This window comes from Scatophagus argus, chromosome 24 (genome assembly GCF_020382885.2).
Source record: "Scatophagus argus isolate fScaArg1 chromosome 24, fScaArg1.pri, whole genome shotgun sequence".
NCBI lineage: Eukaryota > Metazoa > Chordata > Actinopteri > Scatophagidae > Scatophagus > Scatophagus argus.
Genome location: NC_058516.1, coordinates 1,697,078 through 1,712,361, shown reverse-complemented (window position 1 = coordinate 1,712,361; position 15,284 = coordinate 1,697,078). Strand labels below are relative to the sequence as shown.

The 15,284-nt window shown below is 47.7% G+C and overlaps 1 long non-coding RNA gene across 6 annotated transcripts in view; it reads left to right on the top strand.

Annotated features, from left to right (window-relative positions):
• LOC124055324 overlaps nt 1-15,284 on the top strand; it is a 166,900-nt gene that overhangs the window by 127,462 nt on the left and 24,154 nt on the right. For all 6 annotated transcript variants that reach the window (XR_006842614.1, XR_006842612.1, XR_006842613.1 and 3 more), the window contains exon 7: nt 5,031-5,108. This is a non-coding gene — a long non-coding RNA (uncharacterized LOC124055324). The remainder of the gene's footprint in view (nt 1-5,030; nt 5,109-15,284) is intronic.

The following is a 15,284-nucleotide window of genomic DNA, read 5'->3' as shown; positions in this document are numbered from 1 at the left end:
CATGTTGAAGCTTTCTGTGCAGATTCAATTTAATTCCCCCCCCTGCAAAACAAAATTCAGCGAGACTTTCACCAGCCCAACTCCCAGGAGGAGGTGTGACGGTGACCAGACTCCCCCTCCTGTCCTCCCCCTCACCCCCCGCCGAGCAGGCCCGCATGTCGTCCCCAGGTTGCGACAGTCCTAATTAAAATGTCCTTCCTCATTATCATCGATTGCCCCGCGCATTTTGGAAAACAACTGCAGCGCTGAGCTCTGGCAGCGGCGGCGGCGGCGGCCAAATATAGACATGTGACACTGGTCTTTAGCCCCGTCAGATGGTCCCGGTCGGACATGAGAGCGAGAAAAGTGGGGCAGCAGCCGAGTCTCCCCTGTGGACGCTGGACCACAGCTCACACACACACACACACACACACACACACACAAGACCGCAGATGGCCGGTGCCCCATTCCAGGGTTCATCAGCCACAAGAAGAGAAAAAAAACACACACACACACACAAGAAAAAAACAACTTCCAGTCATTAACGGTATGATTTATTCATTAACAAGTGTGTGTTGTCAAGAAAAATTTCTCATTTAGACAATCTGTGACAATATTTCTCAGAGCTTTGGTGGAAGCAGAGACGGCTGTGGGTCTGTCCGAGGCCGACGCTTCCAATGAAGACGCGTTCAGTTGTTAAAAACGCTCCTCCGAAACGAGAGTATTCACTTACTGTGCACGTTTTAAAGCAAATAAAACAACAACAAAAAAAGATTTTGATTCGGATGTCAGAGAAAACGTCTGGTGTGACGACAGGAACGGAAATCGTGTTTACATGTTTAAATGTGGGATTCGTATAATCCAGCAACTCAAAAAGTACTGACTAATTAATAGTGATCAAAACGACTGATTAATCAACTGATGTAGGGCCAAGTGGCGCACTTTAAGCCAATTTATTTCATCTATAATCAGATAAAGAAGAAAACACTGATGATCTGCTAATCAGTCAACCCTCAGTGTACAGTACATGTAAATATCTGTCCAAAGTATTTCAACTTGTACTTTTGACATTTAAGTACATTTAATATCAGAAACTAGAAGGCTATAAGTGCTGTGTGTACAGGTGACTTAGCAGTATTTGAGGATTGTATCTTTCACCCCACGATGACTGAACGGAGTCTGACTGTCTGTTAAAGCAAAACAAAGCGCTGAAAGTCACTAAAATGGGGCGGAGTTGCTTCATAAATCCCTGTTGCTTGACCCCCTTTCAAATTCAGTGTTTGAGCCGTTTGAGCCTACAAAGAAACTAAACGCAGCTTTAGTCCTCACTGAGCTCCGATGGCCCGTCGTTGACCCAAAGACACAGTTTTAATGTTTCTAAAGACGGGGAAAAGGCTCAGCACGGCAACATGTTGCCATCAATCATTCATCAGCCAATGTGGGCACTGAAACACGTCAGCCAGTAAATGATTCATGGGAACATATTGCCTTCCATGAACCTTTTTTTCCCCCCTAATTTTAGATATTATTTCTAGGACCCTGCACAGTATGTCCTATAGGGAGGCAAGTAACGCACGTACTGCCCCTTTAAATGACAGCATGCATCTTTATAATCGAGGCTTCGCGCTTGACGGACAGATGGACGGACGAATGGACAGACCGCGTCGGGCAGGCAGACACACGCAGGCATGTCAGAGGCGGCACGGTGCCGGCTGGCGAGGCGGGAGAGAGGGAGCATCTGCCGGCGGGTTTGAGGAGCAGCCATGGCTTCAGTGAATCAGGATCTCCCCCGACGCCGGTGGCAGGCCAAGAAGGGCCGCGGCCGTGCCAACGGGTCACAAACGGTTCAAAATATCATCACCTGAAAGGGTCAGAAATATCAGCAGCAAACCTGACGACACCTGCGTGCAAAATGTAGCCTCAGAGTCGAATGTCCTCCGCGGTGACGATTGGCGAGATCTCCTGTCAGTCTAACCGCTCTGCTCCTCTTCTGTTTACTGCTAACAGATTTGACTCATGACTTGCTGATGCGTGAAAAAGATCCACTCTCTTACCCATCGTGGAACCGACGGTGGTTTTGTTTGTCATCATTTTTAGACATTTAATTGTCGAGACACCACGATGCAGACCTGTGATCCTGTGGACGGCCATCAGCTTTCAGGTTTCTCATCTCCTGGGAAAGTTCAGCTTGCATCGACCCTCAGAAATCAGCTTTTTACAGCAGTACTTCCCAACCTGAACACAAACTTTCATATGTTATGTTCACCTCTTCAGGCACGCAGGAAGGAGAGGAAGCAGACTGTAGTGTAGGAGGTCTCAAGGTGATGAGCGCCGAATTCCTGCATGTGATGACAGAAAGACCGGAACCTTATAACAACAGAGACAGGAGCCAGGAAGTGAGTTGTGAGGGGAAATCTCAGCAGGTGAAGTTTGAATCAATGACCCAACAGCCTCCTGCAGATAAAATTCTGGTCATTTTGTCCTTCTGGGACAATAAAAGTGTTTCGTATTGCCCATTTAATGTGGGAGATTATAGGAAGAGAAAACGGCTTCGAGGGCAGAGTGCAACACCACAGTCGCACTCGCCCGAGTCCCACAAACCCGATTGCCCGAGCGCGTCTCCTCCTCCCTGCTGGTTATCTAAGGAGAGCCACAGAAACCGGAGCGAGAGGGGGGGCGGGGGGTGGTCTTACCAAACACAGCCGCGGCCCATTTGACCACAGGGGAGGCCTGTCAATGGCCCAGATAGTTCTGGTAATTTCTCAGCGTTGACTCTGCTGCTGCTGCGTTTTACATATTCAGAGAGGGAATCGAATATGTGTGTGTGTGGGGGGGGGGGGCTCCCTTTGTTCTGGCGCGTGTGTGCTGCATCGGCGGGGCAGGGGCCGCGTTCTCCTCCGCGGATTCGCCTTGAAGTCGACGAAGGCGTAAGGTATATTTGAAATACTGAGGAGAGGGGTGGGGAGTAAACAGGATTAGCGTTATCAGCTGCACTTGCAAGGGAATGCACACACAAACACATACTGTATATATTTGAGGATGCAAACACACACACACACACACACACGTGCGCTCACACGAGGATTTGCGAGTGAAACATGAATAAGTAAAGCAATAAAGCATTCTCTCGATTCGCAGGCCTCGGTCGGAGAAATATTACTCTGCTCGGACCGTGTGGGCAAATAAGTGTTTTTCTTAATCTAAGTAGTCGAGCATGATGCTGAATGGAATGATAATTGACCTAAATGCTCCTCTTCTGTGAAGGCGGTGACAGCGACTCATGGCTCATAACGCCACGAAAGCGCGGCAGGCGAATACGAGGGAGGCGCCGATGCTTCAATTGCAACCAAACAGGCGATCAGTTAAAATAAAAAAGCGCGCTCGCCACTCAAAACGTCGAGAAAATGAGCGTGTGTGCGACACCTCCCCACCACCACACACACACACACACACACACACACACACACCCGCGGCGCCTTAAAGAATGAAGGTGATTTTCTGAAACTTGTTTCTTGCGTGTTTTCTGAATATGACATATCAGCGAGGCCGTTATTTTGAAAATCAACCCTCCCTCCTCTTCCTCCGTCCCTCCCTCCCTTCCTCCGCCCCCCCCCGGCCCCCCTCCACAAGCGGCGGATGGTGCTAATTTCAAAAACATCATCTCCTCCACGCCGAGTTCAGGAAGTTGATTTATAGACGGTGCTCGTGGAGTTAATTGCAGTGCGCGACACCAATCAGTCTTTGGGGAGATTTCTAAGGCAAGCGGGGATTAAATCGACCCCCAGCACAAACAAACAAACAAACAAATAAACATATTCATATCTCCCATATTTATTTATCAATGTTTTAGATTGCGGCCTGCCTCCGAGATTGCCCCCTTTTTCTGCCGAAGATTCAATAAGTTGACAGAAACATTGTCAGCACCGGGGTGTCGCTTTATATCCACGCTGCCAACAAATCTGCCTTTGAGAAAATGGAAATGTATGTGTTAAGCACGCCCAAGTGATGCAGCCTCCCCCCCAACCCCCTCACCCCCCCGAGCGGCCTCACACACCCTCCCAGCACCCCTCCCCTGTTGGATCCTCGAGAGTCGCTCCTCCACCAAATGATCATCGTTGTGTTCGGAGGCATTCATCTTGATTATAGAGACAGAAATGCTTTGATAATGATCTGCAGGAGACGGTCGTCAGAAGTTTGTCAAAAAACACTAAATGTCAAATCCCCGCCGGTGGTATCTAACTATCTGGTGGTGTGACACGGGCTGTCATGTGCACACGCACACACACACACACACACACACACACACTCAGACTTGGCCACTGAGACGTATGCCTCTCATTGCCTCCTCACTGTATTGCACTGAGAGAGATGGAGTGGAGAGCACGCAGCTGCAGACCAACAACAGCAGCAACGTGTGTGTGTGTGTGTGTGTGTGTGAGATCATCTGGCAACACACGTATGTTCAGGGACACAAAAACACTGCGGGAAAATGGAAACAGGATTCGGCGCATTTGTTGCAAAGCTGTCAGGGCTGTTTGTGTACTAAATTGTTGCGTTTGTTGAATGAGTTTCTGTCGGAGTGACTGAAGACGTTTTTATGAGTCAGTTTGCGGTTGATTTGAAGCCGTCGGAACGATTTCAGTGTCTTCTGTTATGGATTTAGCCATCTTTTATTTTGGTTGTGCCAAAGTTAATGCTGTGCAGAAAGCTTGTGAAGAAGGTCGTCCTGAACCTGGAGGTCAGGGCTGATCCGGTGGGCCAGAAGATGCATTTTAAAACTCACAAAATCACTTTAATGCCACAGAAGCAAACAAAAAGTGCAAAACTCTGCAACTGCAGCAGGTCAGAGTTGAAGCAGGAAGTTGGTGTGTTGATTTTACTGTCCGCCTTCATCATCTTCCAAATAAGTTTGATTTACCTGCAGGTTCATAAGATCTAACGTTTTACTGCACGTATGTTTACCTCGTTTTGCAACCAAACCATGAAAATTGTTGTTTGATGGAAAGAAAAAAACAATCTCTGACTCTTCTTGTCGTCATTTCCCTCTTTAGGTCACATGATGACGCGTGAGCAAAGTCCAGTTCGTGATGAAGGCCGTGAGATTCGACGGAAAGCTCCAGAAAGAGCCAGTAAGTGGACCTTCAGTGTGTTTGTTTTCAGGCAGATTTTGAAATCGCACGTCGACTTTTCATAAAACATTTGCTTTTTGCGCTCTCATGCGTCGTCGATGGATCCGTGAAAACTTTCCCTCGTTTGAAATGCTGTTTTCTTTGCTGCAACAAGTCGGAAGGAGAATTGAGTGACGCTCGGATCGACCTTCAGTTTTGGTTTATAATTAATGTTGTCATATAATTGAGAACTAAAAATACAATTTTAATTTCGTTGTGGACCAAATGTTATTTTATTGGTGGTGTTGGGTGTGTGTGTGTGTGTGTGTGTGTGTGTGGATAAAACAGTTCAGTCGATCCCAAAGATGAAGAAAATTAGAAATCAAATTGAGAGGAGCAGGTTTATATATTTATAGACGTCCAGCTCTCATTCTGTGGTAAAATACAACTCAATCAGCTTTTGTCTGCCTGCAGAATCTCCCTCTCACACACACACACACACACACACACGCGCCGTGTAGAAGCTTTATAATTTAAATGTTAATGGCATCACAGGTTTCACTCCTTCAGTCGGTAGCTTTAGGAGTCGATCACGCTCACAAATGCAGACTGGCAGGTACAAAACGGTAAACGAGTGGAATTCCTCTTTAAAATGCTAATGAGGGCTGAAATGTGTGTGTGTGTGTGTGCGCGCGCGTGCGTGTCAATGGATGCACTTCACAGCCAGGCGGCCCACTGTATATGCATGAGCGCTTGTGTATGCGTTCTAGCAGCTTCTAAACGAGCCGCCGGCTTTCAGCTCGACTGGGCGACGTGACCTCCCACAGCCGCTGACATCATGTGCGGGATTTGCTTCGTTACTGAGCAACTTTGTGGAACGCGAGCTTTTCATTTCTGACAAGTCAGATCACAAGAAAGCTGCGGCAGAGAGTCGCACTGGTCTCACACCAGCTCCTGACTGAAGGTCGTTTTAAAAATCTGCACTTTGCATTGGATTTGCGCTCTCTTTTGACCGGAAATCCTTGCGTCTCCTCCCCGCCCGAGCCTCGCCTTCGTCTCCTCGCACGCCGCCGACGGCCTCGCCGGCTTCCCGGGGAGCAGGCGAACATCTTGAGCGGGCACAAACGTGGACCGACCCTCCCTTTGGCTGACGTCCAAACTCCGTCTTGCGTCTTCTGGGAGAACAAGAGGAGAAATGGAACAACTGGTTTTAATGAAACAATTACAAGACACTAATTATTATGTTAATGTTTTGCTACTATCATCAGCCACCGCTAACAGCCTCCTGCACCTAGAGGTTCAGAGCCTGCCGTGTGTGTGTGTGTGTGTGTGTGTGTGTGTGTGTGTTTTCTTCTCAGCTAGGTGGGAAGATGGACGTTTTTCAGTCGGCAGCTGTGTGTACGGCAGGAATGTGTTGAAATGTAAAAAGGGCCACAAAGCGCCGGCTGTTGTCATTGAATGTCAGGTACATTAATTCCCATAATGCTCAGCGCAAATAAATTAGCAGCAGGGTTGCCAGTGATTCAAAGCCATCGGTTTTAGGTGTGTGTGTGCGTGTGTGTGTGTGTCTGTGTGGGTGGGTGGGTAGGAGGAGGGGGAGGAGGTGGGGGGGCTCAGGAGACAGGCCTGGAGGCAAGAACACACACACACACACACACTCAAGCAAATAAGCACATGCATCACACAGACGCATGAATACACACATGTAAACACATGCATCACAGGCCACACACACACACACACACACACACATGATAAGCAGCAGTGTTCTGTGGAGGCCATTGTTCATGCAGCCGCGGTTGTACTTGTGTTGTGCATTAAAGGGTAATTCCACCATTCCTGCAGCTTGTAGCAGCACCAGGAACACACTGAATCCACACAAAAAACGTCCAACGCAAAGCGTGAAAACAAGTCACAACATTTTTATTCGCATAGCGAGGGCGTGCGAGCGAGACGACGGCGTCCTCCTCCTCTCAGCCACAACACGTGCAGCATGTGTGGATTCATCAGTTCATCAGTTTGATTCGTGACCTCCGAATGACATAATTATTCAATGCGTTTGGCTTTTGAACTGTTGCTCAGACAAAATAATCATTCAGAGATGTCATTTTGATTTAGTTTTATTTTGAACTGTTTTCTCACGTTCAAAACACATCAGTGAATAATGAAACGATTGCCCCTCGTAGCCGTAAAACATATCATTTCTCACTCTTTTAAAGTTATTTGTTATTAGTGCCGTGAATCTAAAATCCGTTTTGAGAAAATGAATTACAGATTTTTATTTTTTAAAAGTGACCTGTCGCTGCACAACAGCAACAAAAATGTCACTTTGAAATGACATTTCTGACACAAGTTGATTTACATTAAAACTTTTTAATGGTCGAGGACTCAGCTCTTGATCAAGCCGACTTGATAACGGATAAAAACTTGAGGGGTGAGATGGTTTGAGCTCATTTTCTTAACTATTAAACTTAATCGAGACTCAATCAGAAACATCGAACGTCGAGCTCCACTAAGTGTGAAGATGTTACTTTGCAGATGGGGCGAACTGAGCCTTTAGTTTTAACTCTTGAGTTTTCGCGTCCACCATCGCTGGCTGTTTGTTGCTGGAGCTGCCAGGTCTCCCTTTGAGGTTTTTATTCTCGGTGGGACTACCTGGCTGAATGATGGGTCAAAGAAAGCGGCGAACAATGCGGCCGACTGTCTGCCATAAGTCAGTGAAAGAGGTGATTCATGAACAGTGGGCACGAGGTCTTGGCTCGCACTCTTTGATTGAAACCTGTTTAGCAACAACTGCTAATTTCATTACATGGTGTCAGCGCACACTGAGCGGCTCCTAAAGGGTCCGCTTTGAACTCTCGGGGCCCAAACAATGACACGGGCCAGTCAGGGGGGCCTGGTGGGAGTGTGACGGGTCGGCGGTGGGGGGAAAAACAAAACCTCCTGGAAAAGAAAAGGACGGCGGTTTTTCATAATGCTGAAGTCTGTCAAATATTTTGATATGTCCCACACACCATGGCGCAGCTCCTCCTGGGCTTCTTGCCTTTCAGCGGGAAAACAATTGACTTTCTTCACGATCAAGTCGTTCGCCTCCCCGCCTCCAGGCAAAACCTTTCATGAGGAGCCATGGCTTGCCGTTGCAGCTGTTCCGCTGGGGTTCTTCCCATGGACACCGGGGACAAAACTCTTTGAGGAAGCCCCTTCAGTTGTGTGGCCTTGCAGGTTTCTGTTTTCTCTCTCTCTCCTTCAGCCAAAACTTGGCTCTCAAGAAAGTTTTTGGTGTTTTTTTTTTTTCCTCGTTTGGCTGCGGTTGGACTTTTTTTTCTTTTCTTTCTCTCTAACATGGAGTTCAGTCAGCTCGCCATCCTCACGTGTCTGAGCGCTCTGACCTTTGCTAAAGATATTGCACACAATAAGGACTTTGGCCGCTTACTGGTTTTGTGGAAATGAGGATGGAAGTCTTGTTTTGATTGCTGCAAAAAGTGAGCTTTTCCGCATGAAGACGAAATCACTTGGCAAGATGGACATTTTTTGCAGTGCGCAGCACTCCTTACGCTGAGCGAACATCCTCTCTCGCCGAATGAGAACCGCAGACTTCCAGAACATGCACCATGAAGGTAACTTTGCAAAGTTCACTGCGGAATCGAGGAGGCATATGAATATTCATGAAAAATTACCCGAGCTCACTGTGCCTGATAGCGGGCCCTTTTCTGCCGCGGTATTAGGCCTGTAAAAGAGATGAAAGGCTTGTGAACCGTCCCCACTTCCTTGGCCTTATACTGGGACACAATGGCCAACCAGCCGCTCAATTAGTCTGCCATCTTAGACTGACTGTTTGACAGGTCTAGCTAATTGTTAATCCCGCCATAACTGTTGCTCAGAGTAATTAATCATGCAACAAAAGGGCTCTCAGCGAGGCAACCCCACCAGTGCGGACGTGTGTCAACGCAGAAAGCGAGAACTGAGAGGTTTGGGGAGGGGGTGGGGGGGTGCAGTAAAGGTTGTCCAATTTACAGCTGAGGTTGATCAACAAATATTTAATCTTCATTTGCCTTCACCTTAGCCGTGGCGGCGGCGGCGGCAGTTTGTCCCGGATGTAAACAAGCGAGTGCGTGAGATCTCCTGGCTTATGTAAATGCAGCTCCGTGTGAGCCCCACAAGAACGGGTTCCAGAGGTCAAGTACCATTCATCATGAGATGGAGTGTCATTTTCTCCACTTCATACGCAGGCAGCTGCTTAAGAGGAAGGAAGAGAAAAGGAGGTATTCTTTGAGGAGGGGAAAGAAAAGACGGAGCCAAGCACAATCCGGGCTTCAGAGAGGAGATGGCGGGGAGGTAGGAAGGGGGGCTGGATGGTGGTGGGGGGTGGGCTGAGTAAGAACACAAGGTGCCACTGTGTCAGGATTCAAATGTGAGCACAACCGGTGATGTCATTCACCTCCCCAACCCCACCTCGAGTCACAAGACGAGCAGCATTCCTGGGAACGGGAAACGGACACAAAGAGCCACCGTGTTTTGCAGTTTTGTGATACTGACTCATTTCGTTGTGACCCACAAGTGATTTTTTTTTCCCCCCCTTCCTTGCTGTGTCCAAATGATGATTAATATCTGTTTTCTATCTCGGTGCCGAGTGGTCACAGCAGCAAACAAGAGCACCTCTTGTTTCGGATGAAAAAGGAATTTTAGGCTCCCGGGCTATGAGATCTCATAAAGGCCAAATTGGATAATGTGAGGGGAAAATGGACAGAGGTTGGATCTCATCTCCATCTATTTTTTTGTTTGTTTGTAGAGATTTAAAGATAGTCACGCAAGAGATTTAGTATCTATTTAAGGGTCGCAGGCCCCTCTGGGCTGCCAATAATTCATTAGGTGTTGTTTTTGTTTAATTCTTCTTGAAAATAAAAGCTCAAATTGCTGGAACAAAAGAAAAATTAGAAGTCAGGGCTGATAACTCACTTCATCAGCCATCATAATCACCTCTCGAAAGTCCTAATTTTTCCGACGCTGCAACAAACCTCATTTTCCCTCCGCGGGTAACAATCAGCGGTCCAACACAAGCAGAACACGACGAGAGCCGCGTTATCGCCGCACCGAAAAGGGAGGAAAACCTGACGATTTGAGCAACAAAACAAAAGCCTCCAGGGAGCCGTTGGCTGTGCTGCCGGTCGACCCACCTCCGCCGGTGCTCAGGACCAAAGCACAATAGCACACACAAAAACCTGCAGACAATAAACAGAAACAGTAGGAATCCTTCCCTAATTTGACTTGCTCCACAGGTGGTCACCAGCTGCTAGTGAACAGGTTACTGGGGGCCTCAGCACAGGAGCTGGGATTTTCATTTTAACTGGAACAATGGGCGACTGCTCAGGTCCCAAAACCAGGAGGTCGTATCTTTTTTTCCCTTTTTTCTTTCTTCCTTTTTTGTGTGTGTGTATCTGGCAGTGCCTGGAGGTAAGTCGCAGCTCCTCGGCAGCAGACAGTGAGGTCTTTTGTCTCCACGTCTGTGCACCAAGATGGGGGCTATCAGAAATTCCCCCTGTCTTAGTTCACATGATTCAATGAGAGCCCTGTGTGTCAGTCTGAGGGCTGTTCTTTTCTTGTCTATTCATGTCATACATCGGCGGGAAAGACCCGGCTACGCTGGTGGCTGGAGGCCTGCTTTAACTCATCCAACGAGACAACAAACTCTGCAGAGCTCAGAATTCATTTAACTCGTAATTACATGGCTTTTCATGCTGAATGGCACTTCAGTCGAGCCAGAATGTTTCAAACAGGCAGTGGTCATCCACTTAAAATCCCTGAAATCGCTTAAATTTGCCACCAGACCATTAGCAGAAAATCATTACTTCCAGATTAATCTTATTTTCTCTGTAGCATCTACCGAGGATCCGTAAAAAAAGGGGATGAAAACAATCTTTTGTCTTTGGGGCCTGGCTGAGGATTCGGAGGCAGGCACATGGTCAGATTCAAGGTACTTGTCTCTGCACAAAGTGAGTGTGTCTTGCAGGCAGAGAGGGTTTTTCCTGACTCGATCCTGTGCGTGGAAACCGCGACTGCGTTCCTGAGACAGAAACAGACACCCGAGCGCCCGATAGGAGGAAGTGAGCCTGTAGTGAAGTAATGTAAGTAATGTGGGACAGTACGAAACAAAGAAAAGATTTCTCAACCCACAGATTTCCAGAGATGGTGATATGTAAGTCTCGGAGTTAATTTAAGACATTAAACTCCACTGGCGGCCACTGGGATTGCAACACCATCAGGTCTCTGGCACACGGACCAAAATGAATAGCAATTTGCTTTATGCAAATTGAGGATAATATTGTCAAAATTACAGGCCGAATTGTTGAATTTGTCATTGAAATAGCCTTGGAAAGAAACAGTTTTTCCTGGCAGTGGCAGAAACGGTGGTTGCTGGCACACAGGGTGTTCATTGGACTCGGCTGATGTCCGTTCTGCTCGGTTTAGACGGGAGGTTCTGTGTAATCTAACCACACGTCTTGCAAAAGTGAATCAGGACAAAAGTGAAGCGGAAGACGAACGTCTTATGTTTGTGTTTAATAGTCCCACGATGAACCAGATTCATCCAACATCTCGGTTTTGAGTACCAAAGCATCATTTTGTGCACATTCACTCTGAATGTGGCAGCATGAGCTCGACGTCCCAAAAGCTCCGTGGGGTTGAACAGGTTAAATTTCAGGACGTGATTTTACCACAAAACCAACACTGAGTGTGAAGGATTTCTGAATGTGCCTGTTGTTCGTAGCCACATGAGTTCCACCACCTTTTAGCTGATGTATTTTTGTAATTTTTCACCGTCCCCCGCGAGTTCATTCGGGGCCGCAGCTGATGAGCCGCGGTGGCGCCGAGCCGTCCCTCGGGGTCACCTTCAACCGGCGGTCAGGGCGCTCAGCCTCTCCTGTCAAGCGCCCTAAAATAAAACTTTCATCTCCCTCATCATCGCATCCTGAACTTGCCCCCGTGTCCCGTCATTTAAATTCACACAGCTGATGTTCGTTGTGAACAGGCGCTGTCAGAGAGGATAAAGAAAGGTTACCTGGTGGCTGAGAGCGAGACGCTTTACACCAGCAGATTTATCCACACTGATGTTTTGATGTCACCAGCGGCTCCTCCGGGCGCTTTGCTGTTGTAACGAACCAAACCCCAATCAAATCTTTGAAGTAGTCATGTATGCATAAACGCCGTCTACCTTAATGCTAAATAATTAGCAAGCGAGCGCGTGGCTCACTGGGATTGCTACCTCAGGGCTAAACTTGCTTTTCCTGCTTTGATCATTACGTTAATTAAATCTGGCTCCCTTGACAGGTCGGGGGCTGAAAAACAGGTAGGTGTCATAGGCACCTCGGCGGAGACAGAAGCACCTGGTGTGTGTGAGCGCTCCAGCTGTCAGCGGCGATGCCTTAAGAGTCAGACGGCGCTGGCGTTAATTCGAACCGATGTCCCAAAAGGGGAAGGGAGGGGAGGGGAACAGCTCAGTTGTAAGACACCCCGATTCTCCGGTCTGGAGGCGGGCGAGGCTGCATCTTTGCGGCAGCTTTGGCCAGAGGAGGAAAGAAGTCATGTTGTCAGACCTCAGTGTCAGCTCGCGTCATAACCAGCGCCTCGGGGACAAATTAGAAGTGTGTTTCGAGAGATGTGTCAAAAGTGTTCTCGGTCCACATCACAGCAGAGAAATCGTGCAAAGAGAGACCTAAACCAAAGTCAAATGCCAAGGGCGGTCAGAGGAGGGACTCACCTATGATTTATTTAAATCAAAATGGCTCGAAACTATGAATAATTACGCCACTGTGCGTTCATGTGTAGTCTGTTAATGTAATTATTCATGTAGGGCTTCTGCGGGGGGTCAGCACAGGACTGTAATCACCTCCATGGAAAAAGGACCCAACTCTCAAGTCACCAATCATTGTTAACGTACTGCAGCAAAGGTCAGCGGTCACATGGCTTTGCTTCAGAAGTCAGTCAGTCGTGGGTTCCCTCAGCAGGACCACAGCGCCGTGTTATTTTGTACGTCGTGCCTTCCATCTGGCCTTAATGGAGAACAAAGACTGACATACCGTCGTCTTTCACCGCAAACCAATACAGCTCTGCTGTCCCGAGGATCAATACGCGTCTCAGCCGTTCTGTCTCGCCCTGCTTTAGTTTAGTTGTGCCGTAGTTCTGTGAGATTATTAACGTTACACATCATTTCTCCTCAGAAAAGGCAGGGGAGTGCTTTTGTGAGTGGTGTGTTCAGACTTTCTTCTGCTTCAGTAAGACATGTTACTGGCAGCTTGAGTGCAACCTGAGAGGCAAAATCCAGGGCAGACAAAGTCCACCATCTGACTGTTACTGCCTGATTTGATGTTGTCTTTCTGCTTTTTATTTCTTTAATATCTGACCTGAGGGCAATGCAACATATGTAAATGTGTGTGTGTGTGCACAGCATGCATCTTCATCACCTCAGAAGTCATCTGGAGCGCAGCAGCTCGTGGCAGGATGTTCCTCAGAGACATTTCACCCAGTCAAACTTTAAGTAAAATCCAGCCCCAGCGCTAATTAGCAGGAACATGAGACAACTGAAGCAGCTTCAATGAGGTTAAATCCTGTGTGCTCCAGCTGCAGGTACGTCGGTCCAAGTTGCTGACGTTTCAAGTCTGAAAAAACATAAAAATGTGACATTTCAAAGTCCTTTTTTTAAGAAGTGTTTGTCTTCCCTCAGCCCTCGTGCTCAGGCTGAGAGCGGGTCTCTGCTCCACAGAAGCTGACATGAGCCGCAGGGCAGAGAAATCCCCCTGTCCGTGGTGAAAATAAGGCAAATGACATTAATTTCATATGAAATAATCGAGATTGTGTTTGTTGGATCAGTTTGAATTAAAAAACAAAACAAAACGACTTTCTGCCTGAGCCCGGCGGCCTCTCCTCCACATCCTCATCCAGCGTCCCACACCACAGAGCGTTCAGTAGTAATTAGTGTCTTCAATATGTTTAACCATCCCACATACCTGTTTAATCAAACCATTTTCTGGGCATGTATTCAACCTTCAAAGGCAGCGTTTGAAAAGGACTCGGAAAACACAAAAGCGAGTCGTCTGTGAAGCTCCTTTTGATCTAGATCATTAACGTTTTGGAATCAGAAGTTGACATAAGGCCCGGTTTTGTTGCCGCACTCCTGGATCCGTTTCTGTGCGGTGGAAGTTGAAGATGTTTGGAAAATTGCTCCGATTATAGTGTTCATGTGCCATTTGATACCGGTTCCAAGAACAAGGGGAGCCGCAGCCAAACCAGACTACACCAATAAGAGCTGGCGGAACTGGCCGTCCTTTCATAGACCACATGGTCTCTTTACAGAGTGGACACATTTTATTATCATGATAATCGACTTTGTAATTTCGGCGTGAGCGGCCCCACCCTGCTCTTTTTGCAATGGAGACACTGATTAAAGAAGAGTTTATCAAGGAACAATAGTTCACAGGAAAGAACAACAGAGCTCTGAACATGTGGGAGGCCACAGGTTTGTCGCTGTGCACCAAAAGCCTCATGTTTTACAGTAAAGCTGGCGATGAGTCCTTCTGATTCCAGCTCGTTATGGCTTAGATAAACCCCACGGATGCAACTTGTAAAACCTGCCGCCAGCCAGCGTACGTAAGCTCGAGGTTTGGCTGTATACATCAAAGACCGATTCTGCTGCAGGAAGTTGTCACATGCGCTCAAAGCGAGTTCTTCATCGCTCTCCAGCGGGGACATCAAATGACGACACAATACGTTCTTGGACCTAACGAAGACGGTTCGTACAGAAGGACGGGCCTCCGGCGCCGAAGCTCGCTCCCGTCTCCAAACCTTTCATACACAAAGCCGTCTTCGTCCAACCGCTTTGAGAGCGATCCTCCTCTCAAAACCCCGAAAAAGTGTTCATCATCACATCAACCGACTCCTCCCGTCTATTTCTGTCTCGAGCATCGCAGTGGAGACGCCCGCGCCCACGGGCAGCGTTTCTGAAAAATCACAAGAAATTCATTTCCTCCCTGGATGGAAAATAACAAAGGCATTCCTCATGACAGGCCCCTCTTCCTGTCATCTGCAGGCCACAAGTCAACTCATCTATTAATAGAAGCCCCCTCCTCTTCCCTTCTTTATCACAACCAGACTGCAGGACTCTCATCAGGTGATTCGATTAACAAATTACAGATGGGCAGGAAGTCC